A 7,500-nucleotide genomic window follows, 5' to 3' on the forward strand; every position below is an offset into this window, starting at 1 on the left:
AGAAGCTCAAGGATTCCACGCGACAGTGCAATTCAAACGTTTGCCTTTTAAGGCACTGAAAATGTCAGCAAGGTCCATTCTTACACAGATTTCCTCAATGCGCCCTAATTAGACTGCAGCAAGATCGCTTATTTTAAAGGCAAAAAGGAAACCGATTTCAAATTAAAGTGCGAGCTACACCTGACAGCTTCAATCAACCATTATTTAACCATCTCGTTATCTCCATTTCCTGGGCGTATCATAGCTCTCCTCCCTCTCCAAGTGAGTTTGCCACGAGCTCCTGGAGGAGCCTGCTTGCCAGCCTCCTACCCACAGATTATGGGCCCTGCAGGGAAACCTGTAAAAGCCTACCAAACGTGACCGACTGTTAGCACTGATTTCATGGAACTGTTTTGGGCATAGGACCATGTGCACGCTTGGTCAAAATTATGACTTCCAGGAAATTCCTGAACCCCTGAACTGATATGTGTGATCTTTGGATATGTTGGTCACCCAGATCAGGGCTATTAAGGGATGTAACATTTGTGGGGTTTTATGTATTTTTAGGGAACATTTTGCTTGTTGCGGGAAAATATTAACTTTCCCTGACCGGGAATCGAACCCGGGCCGCGGCGGTGAGAGCGCCGAATCCTAACCACTAGACCACCAGGGAACTGTGAGATGCTAGAAACTGTGAGAAAACGAGTTTGTGGAATCCAGAAGCTCAAGGTTTCCACGCGACAGTGCAATTCAAACGGTTGCCTTTTAAGGCACTGAAAATGTCAGCAAGGTCCATTCTTACACAGATTTCCTCAATGCGCCCTAATTATACTGCAGTAAGATCGCTTATTTTAAAGGCAAAAAGGATCTTTGGATATGTTGGTCACCCAGATCAGGGCTATTAAGGGATGTAACATTTGTGGGGTTTTATGTATTTTTAGGGAACATTTTGCTTGTTGCGGGAAAATATTAACTTTCCCTGACCGGGAATCGAACCCGGGCCGCAGCGGTGAGAGCGCCGAATCCTAACCACTAGACCACCAGGGAACTGTGAGATGCTAGAAACTGTGAGAAAACGAGTTTGTGGAATCCAGAAGCTCAAGGTTTCCACGCGACAGTGCAATTCAAACGGTTGCCTTTTAAGGCACTGAAAATGTCAGCAAGGTCCATTCTTACACAGATTTCCTCAATGCGCCCTAATTATACTGCAGTAAGATCGCTTATTTTAAAGGCAAAAAGGAAACCAATTTCAAATTAAAGTGCGAGCTACACCTGACAGCTTCAATCAACTATTATTTAACCATCTCGTTATCTCCATTTCCTGGGCGTATCATAGCTCTCCTCCCTCTCCAAGTGAGTTTGCCACGAGCTCCTGGAGGAGCCTGCTTGCCAGCCTCCTACCCACAGATTATGGGCCCTGCAGGGAAACCTGTAAAAGCCTACCAAACGTGACCGACTGTTAGCATTGATTTCATGGAACTGTTTTGGGCATAGGACCATGTGCACGCTTGGTCAAAATTATGACTTCCAGGAAATTCCTGAACCGATATGTGTGATCTTTGGATATGTTGGTCACCCAGATCAGGGCTATTAGGGGATGTAACATTTGTGGGGTTTTATGTATTTTTAGGGAACATTTTGCTTGTTGCGGGAAAATATTAACTTTCCCTGACCGGGAATCGAACCCGGGCCGCGGCGGTGAGAGCGCCGAATCCTAACCACTAGACTACCAGGGAACTGTGAGCTGCTAGAAACTGTGAGAAAACGAGTTTGTGGTATCCAGAAGTTCAAGGTTTCCACGCGACAGTGCAATTCAAACATTTGCCTTTTAACCCCTTAAGGACCAAACTTCTGGAATAAATGGGCATCATGACATGTCACACATGTCATGTGTCCTTAAGGGGTTAAGGCACTGAAAATGTCAGCAAGGTCCATTCTTACACAGATTTCCTCAATGCGCCCTAATTAGACTGCAGCAAGATCGCTTATTTTAAAGGCAAAAAGGAAACCGATTTCAAATTAAAGTGCGAGCTACACCTGACAGCTTCAATCAACCATTATTTAACCATCTCGTTATCTCCATTTCCTGGGCGTATCATAGCTCTCCTCCCTCTCCAAGTGAGTTTGCCACGAGCTCCTGGAGGAGCCTGCTTGCCAGCCTCCTACCCACAGATTATGGGCCCTGCAGGGAAACCTGTAAAAGCCTACCAAACTTGACCGACTGTTAGCACTGATTTCATGGAACTGTTTTGGGCATAGGACCATGTGCACGCTTGGTCAAAATTATGACTTCCAGGAAATTCCTGAACCCCTGAACTGATATGTGTGATCTTTGGATATGTTGGTCACCCAGATCAGGGCTATTAGGGGATGTAACATTTGTTGGGTTTAATGTATTTTTGGTGAACATTTTGCTTTTTGCGGGAAAAGATTAACTTTCCCTGACCGGGAATCGAGCCCGGGCCGCGGCGGTGAGAGCGCCGAATCCTAACCACTAGACTACCAGGGAACTGTGAGCTGCTTGAAACTGTGAGAAAACGAGTTTGTGGTATCCAGAAGCTCAAGGTTTCCACACGACAGTGCAATTCAAACGTTTGCCTTTTAAGGCACTGAAAATGTCAGCAAGGTCCATTCTTACACAGATTTCCTCAATGCGCCCTAATTAGACTGCAGCAAGATCGCTTATTTTAAAGGCAAAAAGGAAACCGATTTCCAGTGCAATTCAAACGTTTGCCTTTTAAGGCACTGAAAATGTCAGCAAGGTCCATTCTTACACAGATTTCCTCAATGCGCCCTAATTAGACTGCAGCAAGATCGCTTATTTTAAAGGCAAAAAGGAAACCGATTTCAAATTAAAGTGCGAGCTACACCTGACAGCTTCAATCAACCATTATTTAACCATCTCGTTATCTCCATTTCCTGGACGTATCATAGCTCTCCTCCAAGTGAGTTTGCCACGAGCTCCTGGAGGAGCCTGCTTGCCAGCCTCCTACCCACAGATTATGGGCCCTGCAGGGAAACCTGTAAAAGCCTACCAAACGTGACCGACTGTTAGCATTGATTTCATGGAACTGTTTTGGGCATAGGACCATGTGCACGCTTGGTCAAAATTATGACTTCCAGGAAATTCCTGAACCCCTGAACTGATATGTGTGATCTTTGGATATGTTGGTCACCCAGATCAGGGCTATTAGGGGATTTAACATTTGTGGGGTTTTATGTATTTTTAGGGCACATTTTGCTTGTTGCAGGAAAAGGTTAATTTCCCCAAACCGGGAATCGAACCCAGGCCGCGGCGGCGAGAGCGCCGAATCCTAACCACTAGACCACCAGGGAACTGAGAGCTGCTAGAAACTGTGAGAAAACGAGTTTGTGGTATCCAGAAGCTCAAGGATTCCACGCGACAGTGCAATTCAAACGTTTGCCTTTTAAGGCACTGAAAATGTCAGCAAGGTCCATTCTTACACAGATTTCCTCAATGCGCCCTAATTAGACTGCAGCAAGATCGCTTATTTTAAAGGCAAAAAGGAAACCGATTTCAAATTAAAGTGCGAGCTACACCTGACAGCTTCAATCAACCATTATTTAACCATCTCGTTATCTCCATTTCCTGGGCATATCATAGCTCTCCTCCCTCTCCAAGTGAGTTTGCCACGAGCTCCTGGAGGAGCCTGCTTGCCAGCCTCCTACCAACAGATTATGGGCCCTGCAGGGAAACCTGTAAAAGCCTACCAAACTTAACCGACTGTTAGCACTGATTTCATGGACCTGTTTTGGGCATAGGACCATGTGCACGCTTGGTCAAAATTGTGACTTCCAGGAAATTCCTGAACCCCTGAACTGATATGTGTGATCTTTGGATATGTTGGTCACCCAGATCAGGGCTATTAGGGGATGTAACATTTGTGGGGTTTTATGTATTTTTAGGGAACATTTTGCTTGTTGCGGGAAAAGATTAACTTTCCCTGACCGGGAATCGAACCCGGGCCGCGGCGGTGAGAGCGCCGAATCCTAACCACTAGACGACCAGGGAACTGTGAGCTGCTAGAAACTGTGAGAAAACGAGTTTGTGGTATCCAGAAGCTCAAGGTTTCCACGCGACAGTGCAATTCAAACGTTTGCCTTTTAACCCCTTAAGGACCAAACTTCTGGAATAAATGGGCATCATGACATGTCACACATGTCATGTGTCCTTAAGGGGTTAAGGCACTGAAAATGTCAGCAAGGTCCATTCTTACACAGATTTCCTCAATGCGCCCTAATTAGACTGCAGCAAGATCGCTTATTTTAAAGGCAAAAAGGAAACCGATTTCAAATTAAAGTGCGAGCTACACCTGACAGCTTCAATCAACCATTATTTAACCATCTCGTTATCTCCATTTCCTGGGCGTATCATAGCTCTCCTCCCTCTCCAAGTGAGTTTGCCACAAGCTCCTGGAGGAGCCTGCTTGCCAGCCTCCTACCCACAGATTATGGGCCCTGCAGGGAAACCTGTAAAAGCCTACCAAACTTAACCGACTGTTAGCACTGATTTCATGGACCTGTTTTGGGCATAGGACCATGTGCACGCTTGGTCAAAATTGTGACTTCCAGGAAATTCCTGAACCCCTGAACTGATATGTGTGATTTTTGGATATGTTGATCACCCAGATCAGGGCTATTAGGGGATTTAACATTTGTGGGGTTTTATGTATTTTTAGGGCACATTTTGCTTGTTGCAGGAAAAGGTTAATTTTCCCAAACCGGGAATCGAACCCAGGCCGCGGCGGTGAGAGCGCCGAATCCTAACCACTAGACCACCAGGGAACTGAGAGCTGCTAGAAACTGTGAGAAAACGAGTTTGTGGTATCCAGAAGCTCAAGGATTCCATGCGACAGTGCAATTCAAACGTTTGCCTTTTAAGGCACTGAAAATGTCAGCAAGGTCCATTCTTACACAGATTTCCTCAATGCGCCCTAATTAGACTGCAGCAAGATCGCTTATTTTAAAGGCAAAAAGGAAACCGATTTCAAATTAAAGTGCGAGCTACACCTGACAGCTTCAATCAACCATTATTTAACCATCTCGTTATCTCCATTTCCTGGGCGTATCATAGCTCTTCTCTCTCTCCAAGTGAGTTTGCCACGAGCTCCTGGAGGAGCCTGCTTGCCAGCCTCCTACACACAGATTATGGGCCCTGCAGGGAAACCTGTAAAAGCCTATCAAACTTGACCGACTGTTAGCAGTGATTTCATGGAACTGTTTTGGGCATAGGACCATGTGCACGCTTGGTCAAAATTGTGACTTCCAGGAAATTCCTGAACCCCTGAACTGATATGTGTGATCTTTGGATATGTTGGTCACCCAGATCAGGGCTATTAGGGGATGTAACATTTGTGGGGTTTTATGTATTTTTAGGGAACATTTTGCTTGTTGCGGGAAAAGATTAACTTTCCCTGACCGGGAATCGAACCCGGGCCGCGGCGGTGAGAGCGCCGAATCCTAACCACTAGACGACCAGGGAACTGTGAGCTGCTAGAAACTGTGAGAAAACGAGTTTGTGGTATCCAGAAGCTCAAGGTTTCCACGCGACAGTGCAATTCAAACGTTTGCCTTTTAACCCCTTAAGGACCAAACTTCTGGAATAAATGGGCATCATGACATGTCACACATGTCATGTGTCCTTAAGGGGTTAAGGCACTGAAAATGTCAGCAAGGTCCATTCTTACACAGATTTCCTCAATGCGCCCTAATTAGACTGCAGCAAGATCGCTTATTTTAAAGGCAAAAAGGAAACCGATTTCAAATTAAAGTGCGAGCTACACCTGACAGCTTCAATCAACCATTATTTAACCATCTCGTTATCTCCATTTCCTGGGCGTATCATAGCTCTCCTCCCTCTCCAAGTGAGTTTGCCACAAGCTCCTGGAGGAGCCTGCTTGCCAGCCTCCTACCCACAGATTATGGGCCCTGCAGGGAAACCTGTAAAAGCCTACCAAACGTGACCGACTGTAAGCACTGATTTCATGGAACTGTTTTGGGCATAGGACCATGTGCACGCTTGGTCAAAATTATGACTTCCAGGAAATTCCTGAACCCCTGAACTGATATGTGTGATCTTTGGATATGTTGGTCACCCAGATCAGGGCTATTAAGGGATGTAACATTTGTGGGGTTTTATGTATTTTTAGGGAACATTTTGCTTGTTGCGGGAAAAGATTAACTTTCCCTGACCGGGAATCGAACCCGGGCCGCGGCGGTGAGAGCGCCGAATCCTAACCACTAGACCACCAGGGAACTGTGAGCTGCTAGAAACTGTGAGAAAACGAGTTTGTGGAATCCAGAAGCTCAAGGTTTCCACGCGACAGTGCAATTCAAACGTTTGCCTTTTAAGGCACTGAAAATGTCAGCAAGGTCCATTCTTACACAGATTTCCTCAATGCGCCCTAATTATACTGCAGCAAGATCGCTTATTTTAAAGGCAAAAAGGAAACCGATTTCAAATTAAAGTGCGAGCTACACCTGACAGCTTCAATCAACCATTATTTAACCATCTCGTTATCTCCATTTCCTGGGCGTATCATAGCTCTCCTCCCTCTCCAAGTGAGTTTGCCACGAGCTCCTGGAGGAGCCTGCTTGCCAGCCTCCTACCCACAGATTATGGGCCCTGCAGGGAAACCTGTAAAAGCCTACCAAACTTAACCGACTGTTAGCACTGATTTCATGGACCTGTTTTGGGCATAGGACCATGTGCACGCTTGGTCAAAATTGTGACTTCTAGGAAATTCCTGAACCCCTGAACTGATATGTGTGATTTTTGGATATGTTGATCACCCAGATCAGGGCTATTAGGGGATGTAACATTTGTGGGGTTTTATGTATTTTTAGGGAACATTTTGCTTGTTGCGGGAAAAGATTAACTTTCCCTGACCGGGAATCGAACCCGGGCCGCGGCGGTGAGAGCGCCGAATCCTAACCACTAGACGACCAGGGAACTGTGAGCTGCTAGAAACTGTGAGAAAACGAGTTTGTGGTATCCAGAAGCTCAAGGTTTCCACGCGACAGTGCAATTCAAACGTTTGCCTTTTAACCCCTTAAGGACCAAACTTCTGGAATAAATGGGCATCATGACATGTCACACATGTCATGTGTCCTTAAGGGGTTAAGGCACTGAAAATGTCAGCAAGGTCCATTCTTACACAGATTTCCTCAATGCGCCCTAATTAGACTGCAGCAAGATCGCTTATTTTAAAGGCAAAAAGGAAACCGATTTCAAATTAAAGTGCGAGCTACACCTGACAGCTTCAATCAACCATTATTTAACCATCTCGTTATCTCCATTTCCTGGGCGTATCATAGCTCTCCTCCCTCTCCAAGTGAGTTTGCCACGAGCTCCTGGAGGAGCCTGCTTGCCAGCCTCCTACCCACAGATTATGGGCCCTGCAGGGAAACCTGTAAAAGCCTACCAAACGTGACCGACTGTTGGCACTGATTTCATGGAACTGTTTTGGGCATAGGACCATGTGCACGCTTGGTCAAAAT

At 45.9% G+C, this 7,500-nt stretch overlaps 4 non-coding genes across 4 annotated transcripts; all 4 read right to left on the reverse strand.

Moving 5' to 3' along the window:
- Positions 1 to 580: 580 nt before the first annotated feature.
- TRNAE-CUC (transfer RNA glutamic acid (anticodon CUC)) lies at positions 581 to 652 on the reverse strand. The gene has a single exon. It is a non-coding gene; the product is annotated as a tRNA-Glu (tRNA).
- Positions 653 to 954: 302 nt separating this feature from the next.
- TRNAE-CUC (transfer RNA glutamic acid (anticodon CUC)) lies at positions 955 to 1,026 on the reverse strand. Its single transcript has one exon. It is a non-coding gene; the product is annotated as a tRNA-Glu (tRNA).
- Positions 1,027 to 1,643: 617 nt separating this feature from the next.
- TRNAE-CUC (transfer RNA glutamic acid (anticodon CUC)) lies at positions 1,644 to 1,715 on the reverse strand. Its single transcript has one exon. It is a non-coding gene; the product is annotated as a tRNA-Glu (tRNA).
- A 4,468-nt stretch (positions 1,716 to 6,183) lies between these two features.
- TRNAE-CUC (transfer RNA glutamic acid (anticodon CUC)) lies at positions 6,184 to 6,255 on the reverse strand. Its single transcript has one exon. It is a non-coding gene; the product is annotated as a tRNA-Glu (tRNA).
- Between the last annotated feature and the right edge of the window lie 1,245 nt (positions 6,256 to 7,500).

Source organism: Pelobates fuscus, chromosome 3 (genome assembly GCF_036172605.1).
Source record: "Pelobates fuscus isolate aPelFus1 chromosome 3, aPelFus1.pri, whole genome shotgun sequence".
In the NCBI taxonomy this organism is placed as follows: domain Eukaryota; kingdom Metazoa; phylum Chordata; class Amphibia; order Anura; family Pelobatidae; genus Pelobates; species Pelobates fuscus.